Source organism: Chiloscyllium plagiosum, unplaced genomic scaffold (genome assembly GCF_037043375.1).
Source record: "Chiloscyllium plagiosum isolate Xiang-an unplaced genomic scaffold, Cpla_swu_hap1 HiC_scaffold_21, whole genome shotgun sequence".
Lineage (NCBI taxonomy): Eukaryota > Metazoa > Chordata > Chondrichthyes > Orectolobiformes > Hemiscylliidae > Chiloscyllium > Chiloscyllium plagiosum.
This window is the reverse complement of record NW_028270159.1, coordinates 1,660,361-1,679,540: the sequence shown is the minus strand read 5'-3', so window position 1 is coordinate 1,679,540 and position 19,180 is coordinate 1,660,361. Positions and strand designations below refer to the sequence as shown.

The following is a 19,180-nucleotide window of genomic DNA, read 5'->3' as shown; positions in this document are numbered from 1 at the left end:
GTCCACACCGACCCGCTGAAGCGCAACCCACTCATACCCCTACAGTTACCCCTTACCTAACACTACGGGCAATTTAGCATGGCCAATTCACCTGACCTGCACATTTTTGGACTGTGGGAGGAAACCGGAGCACCCGGAGGAAACCCACGCAGACACGGGGAGAACGTGCAAACTCCACACAGTCAGTCGCCTGAGGCGGGAATTGAACCTCAGATAGGTTTAGAGTGAGAGGAAAAAGATATAAAAGAGACCTAAGGGGCTACTTTTTAATGCAGAGGGTGGTACGTGTATGGAATGAGCTGCCAGAGGATGTGGTGGAGGCTGGTACAATTGCAACATTTAAGAGGCATTTGGATGGGTATATGAATAGGAAGGGTTTGGAGGGATTTGGGCCGGTTGCTGGCAGATGGGACTAGATTGGGTTGGGATATCTGGTCGGCATGGACAGGTTGGACCGAAGGGTCTGTTTCCATGCTGTACATCTCTATGACTCTATAACTGTCAATTATTTCTGCTGAACCATTGATAAATTTCCTGGAGAAATACTCAATAGGTCTTTCTATCTTCTCGTCATCTTCCTGTAAGAGTACAGCACCGACACCCACATCACTCGCATTGTTAGGCGCCTTAAATAGCTTTGCATAATCAAAGTTAAAAATCACACAACACCAGGTTATAGTCCAACAGGTTTAATTGGAAGCACACTAGCTTTCGGAGCGACACTCCTTCATCAGGTGATAGTGGAAGACTCAATCCTAACACAGAATTTATAGCAAAAATTTGCAGTGTGATGTAACTGAAATTGTACATTGAAAAATTGATTGTCTGTTAAGCCTTTCATCTGTTAGAATACAGTGATAGTTTCACTTCTTTCATGTGTAAATCACAAAACCTTTTTTTTAAAAAGTTACATTCTCAGGTTAGCTGTTAATAATGGTGTTAGCTAGGCAATATGTTGAAGGTGTTAGCCCCCTGTGTTCTCTGTCTATGACCTGATGTTTAGGTTGATTCTAATCTAAAAAGTGAGATAACGGAGTTTTACATAAATTCATGCAGTTTTTGAGCTCAGAGTTCTACATGAATGCATGCAGTTTTTGAGCAAAGTACAATGTAACCCTGAAAGTACAAATTCACCACACAAAATATATGTGTGCATGTGGGTCTTTGTCTGTCTGTGTGTATGTGTGGGTTTGGGGTTGTGAGTGTGAGAAAGTGTATGTGTGTGTGTAGTGAGTGCAGAGTGTTTAAGTCTGTGAGGGGGGGCATGTGTGAGTGTGGGAGTGTGTGTGTCTGTAAGGGTGTGTGTGGGTGTCTGTGTGCACGACTGTGTGTATGTGTGTCCGTGTGTATGTGTGTATAGGAGTGGCTGTGTGTGTGTAAGTATGTGTGTGCGTGTAGGAGTATCTGTGTGTGTGTATAGTGGAATAGTGGTCACCTGGAATGTGACATGAACCCAAGGTCCCGGTCGAGGCCCTCCCTATGGGTACCAAACTTAGCTATCAGCCTCTGCTCGGCCACTTTTCTCTGCTGAAGAAGGGCTTATGCCCGAAACGTCGATTCTCCTGTTCCCTGGATGCTGCCTGACCTGCTGCGCTGTTCCAGCAACACATTTTCAGCTCTGATCGCCAGCATCTGCAGACCTCACTTTCTCCACTTTTCTCTGCTGCCTGTCCCGAAGTCCACCTTGGAGGATGGTCACCCGAAGGTCCGAGGCTGAATGTCCTGGACCACTGAAGTGTTCCTCAACTGGGAGGGAACCCTCCTGTCTGTTGATTGTTGTGAGGTGCCCATTCATCCGTTGTCGTAGCCTTTGCTCGGTTTCCCCAATGTACCATGCCTTCGGGCATCCTTGCCTGCAACATATAAGATAAACAACGTTGGCTGAGTCACATGAGTACCTGCCATATACAAGGTGGGAGGTGTCCACATGTGTAATGGTGGTATCTGTGTCCACACTCTGACACGTCTTGCAGCGCCTACCGTCACAGGGTTGTATGCAGTTGTCCTGAGAGCTGGGCAGCTTGCTACGAACAACGATCTGTTTGAGGTTTGGCAGTCGTTTAAAGGCAAGTAGTGGAGGTGTGGGGAAGGTCTTGGTGAGGTGCTCATCCTCATTGATAATGTGTTGCAGGTCACGAAGAACATGGCGCAATTTTTCAGCCCTTGGGAAATACTGAACAACGAAGGGTATCCTATCGGTTGCAACACGTGTCTGTCTCCTGAGGAGGTCATTACGGTTCCTTGCTGTGGCAAGTCGGAACTGGCGGTTGATGAGTTGTGCATTGTACCCCGTTCTTGTGAGGGTATCCCTGAGTACTTCCAGGCAAGGAACTGTAATGACCTCCTCCTAATTAGATTAGATTACTTACAGTGTGGAAACAGGCCCTTCAGCCCAACAAATCTACACTGACCCTCCGAAGAGCAATCCACCCAGACCCATTCCCCTACACTTAACACTATGGGCAATTTAGCATGGCCAATTCACCTAACCTGCACATCTTTGGACTGTGGAAGGAAACCGGAGCACCCGGAGGAAACCCACGCAGACACGGGGAGAATGTGCAAACTCCACACAGAGTTGCCCGAGGCGGGAATTGAACCCAGGTCCCTGGCTCTGTGAGGCAGCAGTGCTAACCACTGAACCACCGTGCCGCCTGTAAACTTAATCTGATTAAGAAGTAGAACTTCAAAAGCTAGTGTTTCCAAATCAACCTGTTGGAGTGTAACTTAGTGTTGTGTGATTTTTAACTTTGCTTAATTGGAACAGCATTCCTATATCTGCATCATGCATAATTAGGTTAGTACTTCTCAGCTTATTTCCACATATCTCCCCATGTGATAGTAATAACTCTTTCAAGTCATTTCGATTTTCCTTTGGAAAGTAACTCCATAATTTATGACAATTTTTGACAACGTCTTCATTGTCCAAATTAATTTGAGGAATGTCCAATTCAGAATCTTCTAAATTTGGTTCTTCACTCTATGTTGTAACCAATAATACAGTCTCTTTTGGCTTTCATTCCCTGTCAAATTACTTTTTGAGTATATTCACAAGACAGACTCTGTGAGGTTTCCATCTATCTGCGTCCTTATCAAATAGTTCACCTCACTTAACTTCCTTTCAACTTGAGAAGGTCCACTGAACCTTCCTTTTAAAGGTTGACCTATTACTGGAAGTAATACTAACATCTTATCTCCGATAGCAAAATGGTAAGTTTTTGATGTCTTGTCTGTTTCCTGTTTTGATGTATGCTGTGATCCTTTTAAATGCTGTCTAGCCAACTCCCCCGCTCTATTTAATCGTTCCCTAAAATTTGACACATTTTCCAAATATGTGGTCTCAGACATTTGACATACCAATTTCTCCTTAATCAATCTTAGCGGTCCTCTCACTTCATGGCCAAAATCCGATTCATATGGACTGAAATTGGTTGATTCATTTGGTGCACCTCTGATCGCAAAGAGTACAAACGGAGTTCTGATATGTAATGATGCTGCTTCTTTAATAAGGTTATGTTGTCCTTAGTTATTTTTTAGGAGGTTGTAAAAACACAGATTCTTAAAAGTCTGGGCCAAATTGATTATAGCTAACAGATACTGCCTCTGGAAACAGGCTTTCAAGTTAAAAGAAAATACTTGTACAATAAAAGGACACAGGGGTCAGTGTTGGGGCCACTGTTGTTTGTAATATACATAAATGATCTGGAAGAGGGCACTGAAGAGGATCAGTAAGTTTGCAAATGACATGAAGATTGGTGGAGTAGCAGAAAACATAAAGGACTGTCAGAGAATACAGGGGGATATAGATAGACTGGAGAGTTGGGCAGAAAAGTGGCAGATGGATTTCAATCGAGAAAAATGTGAGGTGATGCATTTAGGTAAGACTAATTCTAGAGCGAATTGTACAATGAACGGAAGTGCCTTGGGAAAGGTTGATGAGCAGAGACATCTGGGAGTGCAGGTCCATTGTACCTTGAAGGTTGCTGCACAGGTGGATAGAGTGGTCAAGAGGTCATATAGTATGCTTGCCTTCATTGGACGGGGTATTGAGTATAAGAGCTGGCAAGTCATGTTAAAATTGTACAAGACATTGGTTCGGCCACATTTAGAATACTATGTACAGTTCTGATCGCCACATTACCAAAAGGATGCGGACGCTTTGGAGAGGGTGCAGAGAAGGTTTATGAGGATGTTGCCTGGTATGGAAGGTGCTAGCTATGAAGAGAGGTTGAGTAGGTTAGGTTTATTTTCATTAGAAAAAAAGGAGATTGAGGGGGGACCTGATTGAGGTTTACAAAATCATGAAGGGTATAGACAGGGTGGATAGAGACAAGCTTTTTCCCAGGGTGAAGGATTCCATAATGAGAGGTCACGCTTTCAAGGTGAGAGGTGGAAAGTTGAAGGGGGATACACGTGGTAAATACTTCACACAGAGAGTGGTGGGCGTTTGGAACACATTGCCAGCAAAGGTTGTAGAGGCAGGCACGGTAGATTCATTTAAAATGCATCTGGACAAAGGGGAGCAGAGGGATACAAATGCTTAGGAATTGGGCGACAGGTTTAGACAGTACATTTGGATCAGCTCAGGCTTGAAGGGCCGAAGGGCCTGTTCCTGGGCTGTAAATTTTCTTTCTTCTTGTTCTTTGACAGTGACCAGTTCTCCCAGCTCAGCTTTTCTTTGGTTCGCTGTGGTCAGGCAAGACACTGAAAGAGTCAGACAGTTGTAAAAGCTGCTGGAACCAAAGAAGCAGGTCCAGGTTAATCCTCCCCTCTCTTTGACATCTCTCCTGTAAGACCCTGTGTTTGATTTTACCTTTTGTGCCATGGGGTGTTTATGGGGATTGTTGCAAGTATTTGGAACAGCACCATTAAGTTGGAATAATCTGTTGAGGTTTCGGATAGGTTAAGTGATTTGGTATTCTGTTCTCTTTTGTTTGTTTCATTCTGTAATCCTGAAAATAAATTCTGCTTTGTTTAAAACTAAGTGGTTTGACCAACTGTATCCCTCCTGGAATATCTGTGTTACACCTGCTTGAACCAACCAGCAAAGTTAGGGTCTGGGTTACTTTCTTGAAATATCTTGAGGGGGTCTGGCCTAGTCTTATCTCAAACATCTGGATAGTCTTGACTATAAGCCCTCAACATGGTCTTTAATATCTGATACTACCTTTCTAATGCTCCCTACGATTCTGGATGGTACGCAGTAGATTTGAATTGTTTTATTCCTAAGTTGTCCATAACTTCCTTGAATAATTTTGATGTAAAATTTGATTGTATCTCTGTGGGTAGTCTGTATCTAGTGAATAATTTGAGTAATTGCTCTACAATCCTTTTAGCTGTGATATTGCATAATGGAACAGTCTCTGGAAATCTAAAGGACACATCCATTTTTGTGAACAAATACTGATTCCCACTTTTTGTTTTAGGCAGGGGTCCTATGCAATCAATTAAGACTCTTGTAAAAGGTTCCTCAAATACAGGAATAGGTATTAAAGGTGTAGGTTTTATTACTGCCTATGGTCTTCCATTACCTGATAAGTATGGCATGTCTGGCAAAATTTGACTACACCATTGTGCAGTTCAAGCCAGTAAAAATGTTTTGTATTTTCGCTTGAGTTTTTCTCACTACTAAATTACTCCTTAGTGGTAGCTCAAGCACTACTCACAATACCTCCTTTCTACAACCCACTAGCTATACGACTTGATGAACTTCTGCCCATTTCTCATCTGCCTGAATATGTGATGGTCTCCATTTACTCATTAAGACATCATTTTAAAAATAATATCATTCAGGGATACTTTCAGATTATTTTTCTGTACATGCCTTTTGATACAATTGCTTTAAATTTTCATCTTTTTGCAGTAACTCGGTTAATTTATCTGAGCTAAAGGTGTCTGCCTTGTCATCCTTCTGTTCCTGGTCTGAGTCAACCATCTGATCAAACAGTGTATATGCTAATTCCACTTCAACTTTCTTATCCGTACCCTTTGATCTCTCCTGTTTCAACTGGTGACCTTGCAACCTCATTACTACACAGTTCGGAAAAATCCCAGAATGTGTGTCCTGAAACAGTTCAGTTGCCTGATTTTCCACTGGCCTTTCAACCACACGAGGCAGGACTCCTACATGTGAATCAGCTATGTCATGAGCAAGGACAAATTGTATTCTTGGAGTTGAGAGTTTGTCCAGTACTCCTACCATTAATTCTGCACTCTTCACTGGAGACTCTAACCTCACTTTACATAGTTGAGTGCTTCTTGTCTAACTGTGAATTCCCATTACTAGTACCTTTTCTGGCAATAATCCTTCAGAGGTATATATCTCCTCATCTTTCAACATCATAGATTGAGAGGATCCTGTATCTTTTAATATTATACCCTCTTTACCTGCTGCTCTTGGCCAATGTGAGTAAACTTTACCTTCTCAGGTATATGCTTTAAGAAGATCTGGCACTTCCTCCTTAACCACCTTCTGACCAGGTTGTACATTCTGGTGCAGCTTTCTAGCCTCCACTGTACTTTCTGTTACCATTCCAACAAAATTCATTGGCTTATCCTGTTTTCCAACATCTGGTTCCCAATGCTTTTCCTAACCCACCAACACTGATTTCATGTGGCCTACTTTATTGCAGTGAAAACACCAAGAATTTTAACTTCTCTGTCCCCTTCAAGGGTTTCCTTTTCACCCTGTGGTAACTTATCCTTATGGTCTTCACTGAGATCTACCCATGATCTGATTGTATCTCTGTGGGTAATCCTTCCACGCAAGGATTTCTCTTTTCCCCAAATTCTATCCCTCACAGAATGAAATTGATATTGGAAGCCAAACTTTGATTTATGGACCAACTCATAACCATCAGTCATTTCAGCTGCTAATCTTGCTGTTTTAACTCTCTGTTCTTCCACGAAGTTCTCATTACTTCAGGAAGCAAATTTTTGAACTCCAGTAAAGGGATGACTGGAAAATGGGAAGCCTTCAGAATGAGATATTAAGAGTGCAGAGAAAGTATATTCCTGTTAGGGTGAAAGGAAAGGCTGATAGTTATAGAGAATGCTGAAAGAAATTGCTGTTTTGGTTAAGAAAAATAAGGAAGCATATGTCAGGTATAGACAGGATAGAACAAGTGAATCCTTAGAAGAGTATTAAGGCAGTAGGAGTATACTTGAGAGAGAAATCAGGACGGCGAAAAGGAGACATGAGATAGCTTTGGCAAATAGAGTTAAGGAGAATCCAAAGGGTTTTTACACATACATTAAGGACAAAAGGGTAACTAGGGAGATAATAGGGCCCCTCAAAAATCAACAAAGCAACCTTCATGTGGAGCCGCAGGAGATGACGAAGATACTAAACGAGTATTTTGTATCAGTGGATGTAGGTTTGCTCACTGAGCTGGAAGGTTCATTTTCAGATGTTTTGTCACCATACTAGGAAATATCTTCAGTGAGCCTTTAGATGAAGCACTGGTGGTGTAGCCCGCTTTCTACTTATGTGTTTGGGTTTCCTTGGGTTGGTGATGTCATTTCCTGTGGTGACATCATTTCCTATGGTGATGTCATGTCCTGTTCTTTTTCTCAGGGGGTGGTAAATGAAATCCAAGTCAATGTGTTTGTTGATAGAGTTCCGTTTGGAATGCCACGCTTCTAGGAATTCTCGTGCGTGTCTCTGTTTGGCTTGTCTGAAGATGGATGTGTTGTCCCAGTCGAAGTGGTGTTCTTCCTCATCCATATGTAAAGATGCTAGTGAGAGTGGGTCACGTCTTTTTGTGGCTAGTTGACGTTCATGTATCCTGGTGGCTAGTTTTCTGCCTGTTTGTCCAATGTAATATTTGTTACTGTGCTTGCAAAGTATTTTGTAAATGATACAATTTAACAAACACTACATTGGACAAACAGGCAGAAAACTAGCCACCAGGATACATGAACATCAACTAGCCACAAAGAGACATGACCCATTCTCACTAGTATCCTTACATGCGGATGAGGAAGGACACCACTTCAACTGGGACAACACATCTATCTGAGGACAAGCCAAACAGAGACACTCACGAGAATTCCTCGAAGCATGGCATTCAAACTGGGACTCTATCAACAAACACATTGACTTGGAATCCATTTACCACCTGCTGAGAAAAAGAACATGAAATGACATCAGCATAGGAAATGATGTCACCACAAGAAATGACGTCACCATCCCAAGGAAACCCAAACACATAAATAGAAAGCGAGCTTTACCACCAGTGCTTCATTCCAAGGCTCGTTGAAGATGTTACCTAGTATGATGATGAAACATTTGGATACAAAACTGGCTCAAAGGTAGAAGACAGAGGGTAGTGGTGGAGGGTTGCTTTTCAGATTGGAGGCTTGTGACCAGTGGAGCGCCACAAGGATCGGTGCTGGATCCACTACTTTTTGCTATTTATATAAATGATTTGGATGTGAACTTAAGAAGTGTAGTTAGCAAGCTTGCAGATGACACCAAAACTGGAGATGTAGTGGACAGCGAAGATTAGAGCTGAAAAATGTGTTGCTGGAAAAGTGCAGCAGGTCAGGCAGCATCCAAGGAACAGGAGAATCGACGTTTCGGGCATAAGCCCTTCTTCAGCGAAGAAGATTACCTCGGATTACAACAGGATCTTGATCAGATGGGCCAATCGGCTGAGAAGTGGCAGATTGAGGTTAATTTAGATAAATGCAATGTACTGCATTTTGGGAAAGCAAATCTTAGCAGGACTTATACACTTAATGGTAAGGTCCTAGAGAGTGCTGCTGAACAAAGAGACTTTGGAGTGCAGGTTCATATCTCCTTGAAAGTAGAGTCGCAGATAGATAGGATAGTGAAGAAGGCATTTGGTATGCGTTCCTTGATTGTTCAGAGTATCGAGTACAGGAGTTGGGAGGTCACGTTGCAGCTGTACAGGGCATTGGTTGGGCCACTTTTGGAATGTTGCATACAATTCTGGTCTCCTTCCTATTGGAAAGATGTTGTGAAACTTGAAAGGGTTCAGAAAAGATTTACAAGGATGTTGCCAGGGTTGGAGGATTTGAGCTATAGGGAGAGGTTGAATAGGCTGGGGCTATTTCCCCTGGAGCATCAGAGGCTGAGGGGTGACCTTATAGAGGTTTATAAAATCATGAGGGGCACGGATAGGGTAAATAGACAAAGTCTTTTCTCTGGAGTGGGGGAGTCCAGAACTAGAAGGCATAGGTTTAGGGTGAGAAGGGAAAGATATAAAAGGGACTTAAGGGGCAAATTTTTCACGCAGAGGGTGGTGCATTTGTGGAATGGGCTGCCAGAGGAAGGGGTGGAGGCTGGTACAATTACAACATTTAAAAGACATCTGGATGGGTATATGAATAGGAAGGGTTTGGAGGAATATGGGCTGGGTGCTGGCAGATGGGACTAGATTGGGTTGGGATATCTGGTCGGCATGGACGGGTTGGACCAAAGGGTCTGTTTCCATGCTGTACATCTCTATGCCAGTATGACTCTGAGAGCACTTTTAAGGCACTTATGCACCTATCAAAATTACTTTGTTTGATCCTTTCAAACTCAATGTAGGTTTGACCAGGGTCCTTCCTTGGATTCCTGAAACATTGTCTGTAGGCTTCTGGCACAAGCTCATATGAATTTAAAATGGCTTTTGTCACCTCTCCATATGCCCTAGATAGTGATGCAAATACCTCACTAGTTCCACTTACAAGTTACGTTCAAATCAACAAAACCCACGTGGTCACTAGCCACTGCATTTGTTTAGAACATAGAACATAGAAAAGTACAGCACAGAACAGGCCCGTTGGCCCATGATGTTGTGCCGAGACTTAATCCTAATGTAAAATATAGTAACTTAACCTACGCACCCCTCAACTCACTGCTATCCATGTGCATGTCCTACAGTCGCTTAAATGTCCCCAATGACTCTGCTTTCACCAGCACAGCTGGCAATGCATTCTATGCATTCACAACTCTCTGCGTAAAGCTACCTTTTCAAATGAGATTGAAAATGCTGTCACCTCCTTCTCATCAAATTTAAGATATGCTTGAATATATTTAAACAGTTTCTCACCAGGTATTTGGCTACCATGGTTTTGCTCATCCTCACTCTCTTCCTCACTCAGTTTACCTTCAGCCCTCATCTCCATCCTTTTAAGCTGATTTTCCTGTCTAAGTGCCAATTTCTGAAGTTCAAACTCCTCCTTCTTCCTTTCCTCTTTTTTTCTCGTTCTTTTTGCTTTGTTAAAGCGATTTCTTCTTTTTCTCTCTCTTCTGCTTTTAATTGTAATTCAAACTGTTTCATTTCTGTTGCCCTTTCATTTTTTGCCTCTAACTCAAGCTGCTTCATTTTCAATTGAATTTTAGCCATCTTGAAAGCTTCTGATGATGTTTCCAGCAAATTTAAATGCTGAGCTATTGCTGTAATTATACCCCCTTTCCTCATGGAAGGAGGCAGCTCCAACTCCAGCTCCAGCTGGTCAGCTAATTCCAGCAGCTTGGCCTTAACCACCTTTTACAAAACTCCCAAAGTCACTTCAGCCACTCCCAGAGAATTGGTGACTGAAAGAGCCATTGCTATCCCAAGCACTGTTTACAACAACTGAATTCAACACCCAGAAGACAATAACACTTACCACTCGCTGCCTTAGAGTCCAACAACCCTAATCCCAAACCAGAACTATAGAACAAATACCGCAAAGAGCCCCTAAACTGTTATGGATGAGTCCAGAATCCCTGAAAACATTTCAAATAACGGGCCCAGTAGTTTTAAGCAAGCGTAGTCTGGATATTCCAGGAGAGAATATGGACACTAGTCTTGAACAAAAGAGTATTTATTTACAACATTACTGAATGAAATACTAACAAAAGAGAACAGAATACAAAATAACTTAACCTATACAAAAACCCAACAGACTATCCCAAATTAATGACGCTGTTCCAAATTCCTGCAACAATCACCATAAAAACCACTTGGCAAAAAAGTTAATTTCAAACACAGAGTCTTACAGGAGAGAGACAGATAACAGAGAGACTTAACATGGAACGCCTTCTTTCATGTAGCTATTTCTTGGACCAGCAGCCTCAAAGTGAACGGCCTTTTTTTAGTGAACAGCCAGACTGCTAAAACCCAAACCAAACCAAACCAGAGATAAGCTGAGCTGGGAGAACTGGCCGCTCCCTTTTCACAGAACATTAAAGCGCAGTACAGACCTTTCGGCCCGCGATGTTGCGCAATCTTTGAAACCAACCTGAAGCCCATCTAACCTACACTATTCCATTTTCAGCCATATGTTTATCCAATGACCATTTAAATGTCCTTAAAATTGGCGATGCTACTATTTTTGCAGGCACTGAGTTCCATGCCTATATTACTCTCTGAGTAAAGAACTTACCTCTGACATCTGTCCTATATCTATCACCCCTCAATTTAAAGCTATGTTGCCTTGTGCTAGTCATCATCATCTGAGGAAAAAGGCCCTCACTGTCCACCCTATCTAATCCTCTGATCATCTTAAATGTCTCAATTAAGTCGCCTCTCAACTTTCTTCTCTCTAATGAAAACAGCCTCAAATCCCTCAGCCTTTCCTCACAAGACCTTCTCTCCATACCAGGCAACATTCTAGTAAATCACCTCTGAACCCTTTCCAAAGCTTCCACAGCCTTCCTTTAATGCGGTGACCTGAACTGTATGCAATACTCCAATTGCTGCTGCACCAGAGTTTTGTACAGTTGCAACATGACCTCATGGCTCCGAAACTCAATCCCTCTATCAATAAAAGCTGACACAAGATATGCCTTCTTAATACCCTATCAAGTGGTTGGCAATTTTCAGGGATCTATGTACATGGACACCGAGAGCTCTCTGCTCATCTACATAACCAAAACTTAGCCCAGTACTCTGTATTCCTGATGCTCTTTCCAATGTGAATCACTTCATACTTTTCCACATTAAACTCCATTTTCCACTTCTCAGCCCAGCTCTGCTGCTTAGCTATGTCCCTCTGTAACCTGCAACATCCTTCTGCACTATCCACAACTCCACCAAACTTAGTGTCATCTGCAAACTTACTAACCCACCTTTCTACACATTCATCCAGGTCATTTATAAAAATGACAAACAACAGAGGCCTCAAAACAGATCCTTGCGGTACACCACTAATATCTGAACTCCAGGATGAACACTTCCATTCAAACACCACACTCTGTCTTCTTTCAGTGAGCCAATTTCTGATCCAAACCACCAAAGCATCCTCAATCCCATCCTAAGTATTTTGTGCAATAGACTACAGTGGGGAACATTATCAAACACCTTGCTGAAATCCATATATACCAAATTAACCACTTTACCTTCATCCACCTGTTTGGTCACCTTCTCAAAGAACTCAATAAGGTTTGTGAGGCACAACCTACCCTTCACAAAACTGTGCTGACTATCCTAATCAATCTATTTCTTTCAAGATAATTAGAAATCCTATCTCTTAAAATCCTTTCCAACACTTTACCCACAACTGAAGTAAGGCTCACTGGTCTAAAATTACCAGGGTTGTCTCTACTCCCCTTCTTGAACAAGGGGACATACTTGCTATCCTCCAGTCTTCTGGCATTATTCCTGGAGACAATGACAACATAAAAATCAAAGCCAAAGTCTCTGCAATCTCCTCCCTGGCTTCACAGAGAATTCTAGGATAAATCCTATCTTGCCCAGGAGACCTATCTATTTTCACACTTTCCAGAATTACTAACATATCCTCCTTATGAACTTCAATCCCATAAAGTCTAGTAGCCTGTATCTCAGTATTCTACTCGACAACATTGTCTTTTTCCAGTGTAAATACTGATGAAAAATATTCATTTAATGCCTCTCCTATCTCCCCGAACTCCCTGAACTCCACACAAAATTTACCACTACTGTCCTTGACTGGCCCTAATCTTACTCTTGTCATTTTTTTATTCCTGACATGCCAATAGAAAGCTTTCGCGTTTTCCTTGATCCTACCTGCCAACAACTTCTCATGTCTTCTCCTAGCTCTTCTTAGCTCTCTCCTTAGGTTTTTTCTGGCTAATGTCTAACTCTCAAGTGCTCTAACTGAGCTTTCACGTCTCATCCTAACATAAGCCTCCTTCTTCCACTTGACGAGAGATTCAACTTCTTTGGTAAACCACGGCTCCCTCGCTCGACCACTTCCTCCCTGCCTGACAGATACATGTATATTGAGGACCCACAGTGGCTGTCCTTGAATAAGCTCCACATTTCAACTGTGCCCATCCCCTACAGTTTTCTTCCCCATCCTATGCTTCCTAAATCTTGTCCAATCGCATCATAATTGCTTTCCCACAGCTATAACTCTTGCCCTGTTGTAAATACCTATCCCTTTCCATCACTAAAGTAAACATAACCGAATTGTGGTCACTATCACCAAAGTGCTCACCTATCTCCAAATCTAATACCTGGCCTGGTTCATTACCCACTTGTTGGTCTGTCTAATATTGTGTCAAGAAACCGTCCTGCACACATTGGACAAAAAATGACCCATTTAACGTACTCGAACTACAGCATTTCCAGACAATATTTGGAAAGTTAAAGATCCCATAACAACTATCCTGTTACTCTCGTTCCTACCTGGAATCATCTTTGCTATCCTTTCCTCTGCATCTCTGGAACTATTCGGAGGCCTATAGAAAACTCCCAACATGGTGACCTCTCCTTTCCTGTTTCTAACCTCAGTCCATACTACCTCAGTAGACAAGTCCTCAAATGTCCTTTCTGCCACCATAATACTGTCCTTGACTAACAATGCCACACTTACATCTCTTTTACAACCTTCCCTGTTCATTGTAGAAGTGTTCTTTTTTTAAAAGACTTGAATGTATTCTCAAATAGATCAACCCAGGTATTTTGGAATTTGTGTCTTTATGACCTCTTGAAAAAAGAACCAAGCACAACCTAACTTTGTTAAAGGAACACGATCGGCACATCGTGCCTGTTTGAATTCCAAATGGCCTTCAGCTAGTAGCTGCTTTTGCATGGTCACATCATTAATCCCATATACCAAATGCTCTCTCAGCATCTCATTAAGGGTTAAACCAAATTCACATGCCTCTGTCATGTGTCCTAACCTAATCAAAAATCCTGACATGGATTCTCCTGGTTCTCAAATTGCCGAGTAAAAATAATAGCATCTCAGAATTGAGGAGGCATGAGGTATTAATATTCCTTAACTAAATCCATCAACTCTTGAAAGGTTTTCGGATCTGGTGCCTCAGCAAAAGTTAGGCTTGCGATAACCAAAAAAAGCTGCAGGTTCACGAGATGCCAAGAGAATTACTCACTGCTCTTCATCTGCGCAATTTCATTTCCACATTCTTTCCACATACTGGCCCAGTCTTCAAAAGTAAGGTCCAATGAGTCAAGCATCCCAAATAACAGCATGATACCAGAAATACTTACCCCATTAGTCCATTAAACTTCTAGAATGGACATAGTAATCATGTAACTACTGTTATGAAAACCCGTCTGGTTCATTAATGTTCTTTTGGAAGGGAAATTTGCCAACCTTACCTTATAAAGAACAAAGTACAAAGAAAATTACAGAATAGGAACAGGCCATTTGGCCCTCCAAGCCTGTACCAATCCAGATCCTCTATTTAAACCAGTTGCCTATTTTCTAAGGATCTGTATCCCTCTGTCCAGATACATCTTAAATGACACTATCATGCCTGCTTCTACCATCACTGCTGGCAATGTGTTCCAGATACCCACAACCCTTTGCGTAAAGAACTTACCACGTATATCTCCCTTAAACCTATCTCCTCTCACCTTCAACTCGCAATCCCTAGCAATTGAGTCTTCCACTCTAGGAAAAAGCATCTTGCTATTCACCCTGTATACACCTCTCATGATTTTGTCGACCTCAATCAGGTCCCTCCTCAACCTCCATCTTGCTAATGAAAATAATTCTAATCTACTCAACATCTCTTCATAACTAACACCCTCCATACCAGGCAACATCCTGGTGAACCTCCTCTGTATTCTCTCCAAAGCATCCACATCCTTCTGGTAATGTGTGACCAGAACTGTACGCAGTATTCCAAGTGTGGCTGAATCAAAGTCCAATACAACTGCAACATGACCTGTCAACTCTTGTACTCAGTACCCTGTCTGGTGAAGGAAAACATACCGTATGCCTCCTTAACCAATCTATCGACCTGCGTTGCCACCTTCAGGGTACAATGGACCTGAGCTCCCAGATCTCTCTGTATATCAATTTTTTCCAGGGCTTTTCTTTTTATCATACAGTTCACTCTTGAATTAGATTTTCCAAAATGGATCCCCTCACATTTGCCTAGATTGAACTACATTTGCCATTTCTCCACCCAATTCTCCAATCTATCTATATTCTGCTGTATTCTCTGACAGTCCCATTCACTATTTGCTACTCTGCCAATCTTAGTGTCATCTTTGAACTTACTAATCAGACCTCCTATACTTTCCACCAGATCATTTATATATGTCACAAACAATAGTGGTCCCAGCATGGATCCCTGTGGAACACCACTGGTCACAGTTCTCCATTTTGAGGAACTCCCTTCCACTACTACTCTTTACCTCCTATTGCCCAACCAGTTCTCTATCTATCTAGCTAGTACACCGTGGATCCCATGTGACTTCACTTTCTCCATTTGCCTACATTGGGGAACTTTATCAAACACCTTACTGAAGTCCATGCATTTAACATCTACAGCTCTTTCTTCATCAATTAAGTTTTCACTTCCTCAAAGAATTCTACTAAGTAGGTAAGACATGATGTTTCCTGCACAAAACCATGCTGCCTATCATTGATAAGCCCACTTTCTTCCAAATGAGAATAGATCCTATCCCTCAGTATCTTCTCCAGCAGCTTTCCTACCACTGACATCAGGCTCACCTGTCTACAATTACCTGGATCATCCCTGCTACCCTTCTTAAACAAGGGGACAACATTAGCAGTTCTCCAGTCCTCCGGGACTTTACCCGTGTTCAAGGATGCTGAAAAGATATCTGTTAAGGCCCCAGGTATTTTCTCTCTCGCTTCCCTCAGTAACCTGGCATAGATCCCATCAGGACCTGGGGACTTGTCTACCTTAATGCCTTTTAGAATACCCAAAACATCCTCCCTTCTTATGCTGATTTGACCTAGAGTTATCAAACATCTATCTCTAACCACAACATCCGTCCCTGTCCTCGGTGAATTCTGATGCAAAGTACTCATTAAGAATCTCACCTGTTTTCTCTGACTCCATGCATAACTTTCCTCCTTTGTCCTTGAGAGGGCCAATCCTTTCTCTAGTTACCCTTTTACTCCTTATATACAAATAAAAGGCTCTGGGATTTTCCTTAAATCTATTTGCTAAAGGTATTTCATGACCCCTTTTGGCCCTCTTAATTCCTCGTTTCAGATTGGTCCTATGTTCCCAATATTCTTCCAAAGCTTCGTCTGTTTTCAGTCGCCTAGACCTTATGTATGCTTCCGTTTTCTTCTAAGCTAGTCTCACAATTTCATCAGTCATCCATGGTTCCCTACGCTTGTCATTTCTATCCCTTATTTTCTCTGTCCTGCACTCAAATCAACCTCTCTTTAAGAGCCTCCCACATATCAAATATGGATTTATCCTCAAACAGCTACTCCCAATCCACATTCCCCAGCTCCTGACAAATTTTAGTATATTGGCCTTCCCCCAATTTAGCACTCTTCCTTTAGGACCACTCTCACCTTTGTCCATGAGTATTCTAAAACTTAAGGAATTGAGATCCCCTACTGAAACTTCAACCACCTGGTTGGGCTCATTCCCCAACACCCGGCCCCTTCCCAAGTTGGACTATTTACATACTGCTCTATGAAACCTTCCTTGACGCTCCTTACAAATTCTGCTCCATCTAAACCTCTAATACTAAGTGATTCCCAGTCAATGTTGGAAAATTTAAAATCTCCCAATACCACCACCCTGTTGCTCCTACATCTTTCCATAATCTGGTTACATATTTGTACCTCTATCTCATGCTCGTTATTGGGAGGTCTGTAGTACAGCCCAACACTGTTACTGTACCCTTCCTATTTCTGAGTTCTGCCCATATTGCCTCACTGCTCAAGTCCTCCATAGTGCCCTCTTTCAGCACAGCTGTGATATCCTCTCTGACCAGTAATGCAACTGCTCCACCTCTTTTACCTCCCTCTCTATCCCGCCTGAAGACCTATCCTGGGATATTTAGTTGACAATCATGCCCTTCCCTCAAACAAGTCTCATACTCCCAGGTATTAATCCCAGCCCTAAGTTCATTTGCCTTATCTACTACACGTCTAACATTAAAACAAATGCACGTCAGAGCACCTATCTCTTTGCGTTCATCATCTGCTTCCTGCCTACTCTTCCCCTTACTAGTACTACATGTGACTCATGTAAATGTGGTTCACCTTTAAGTCTGGAAAATTAGGAGTCACAATCAATGCTGTCATAGTCAGTGATGCCCACATCCCATAAACAAATAAAGAAAAAAATGTGTATGGATAGCAATAGAATACAATTCTGTTAATGACTAAGTGTCATGGGCATTCAGGTTGCTACCAAACACGTTTACATGTAGCTCTTTCAGAACAAAAGGGGTCTTGTAAACATGGTGTCGAGGAGTCTGCTCTTTGGAAAGCACAATAGCTTTAGTTTTTTTTTCAAATTAGATAAAAGAGGCATGATTGTATGGAGTCAGTCTCATTCAGACTCAGGGCTTTAGTTGTTGAAGTTGAGGTTTTGGAGTTAGAGCTGCTAGAAAGAACTCTCTCTCTGCTGCTAGCTTCATCCTTTCAGTTTCAGATTATGATTTCCCTGGTGAGGGAAATTTGTTTGGCTCAATTTGCCTTTGCCACAGGTATGTTTATAGATGTTGTTATATTGGTTCAGTTGTTGAGTAGTAATTAACATATTATTTTGTTAAGTATTTCAGTAGAGCTAAAGTCATGCTGATTTTTCTTTTTCAATTGTACTTTAGCTATGGTGTGAGAATAAAGTGTGTTTTGCTTAAACCTAGTAGTTTGACCAATTCAATCACATCTGGAATGCAACACCTTACACTTGCCTTTAAATAAAATAAATGTTAGGGTCTAGGCTATCTCCTTGATATATTTTGAGGGAGTTTAGTCTGGTCCATTACAAGATGTTAAGGTGTGGGGATCACCACTACTAATACTATCATGGAGTAATGTATCTGTGACAGGTAGATTGGTGGTAATAGGGTTATGTTGTATTTTTCACTCTTTATAAAAATAAAATATTTGTAGATGCTGGGCATCTGAAAAGAAAAGAGTTGAATTGTAGTCCTGAAGAAGAGTCATAATTGACTCAAAATATTAATTCTGTTTCTCCCATCAAAGATGCACCAGATGAAATATTTCACTCCTTACTACTGAAATCAATAACCTCACATTTTCTCACAATACTCCATTAACGAAATGTTTGTCTGTTCACTTAATTTCTCTATATCTTTGTTGTTAAAATACCAAGCAATTAAGCAGGTGAGTTTGTTAATTGATTAATTAATCAACTGCTCAAATGTGTTATAACACAACTCTGAAAGGTGGGACTTGAACTCAGAACTGCTGGCTCAAAGGTAGGGATGCAACCATTGGGCTGGTACATGAAAGGGGCTGTAAAACTGAATAATTAATTATATTTAGCCACAAAACAGTGTCATGGCTTCTGTTTCACCAACTGGCTTGGATCTGAATTGAAATTTGTTTTCTCCTCAAGTTGCTTTTGGTCCCTTCATGCAAGACATTAATATATATTGCAAATAGTTGACATCCCAGAGCTGATCTCTATGGCCAGGATCTTCACAGCATCACACATTTCAGAACTTTGACACTTCAATAGTACTTCTGTCTGACCTTACAGTTTAGTGCAGAAACAAAGCCAGGCAACTCCTCACATTTGCCACAGGTCAGAGGGGTGAGCATGTTGCCATGAAGCACAGCGCTAACTTAATCCCACAGTTGCATCCTGTCCCAACTGGAGAAAACAAATTCCATGTCCTATAAGCAGACACCCATGTCCCTGTGTCTAAGGGGAGTAATCTTCCTGAGCTACAAATCTTCTCAAAACTCACGGGGAGTAATCTTCAGTCAAGTCAAAGGAGATAGTGTTCAGTCAAGAAGTCTCAAC

The 19,180-nt window shown here is 41.8% G+C and overlaps 1 protein-coding gene across 1 annotated transcript in view; it reads right to left on the bottom strand.

Annotated features, from left to right (window-relative positions):
• Positions 1-679: 679 nt before the first annotated feature.
• Positions 680-19,180, bottom strand: part of mymk (myomaker, myoblast fusion factor) — a 96,663-nt gene continuing 78,162 nt past the window's right edge. Inside the window, exon 7 of the transcript XR_015760769.1 lies at positions 680-1,853. The gene's annotated coding sequence lies outside the window, so the exon portion shown is untranslated. The remainder of the gene's footprint in view (positions 1,854-19,180) is intronic.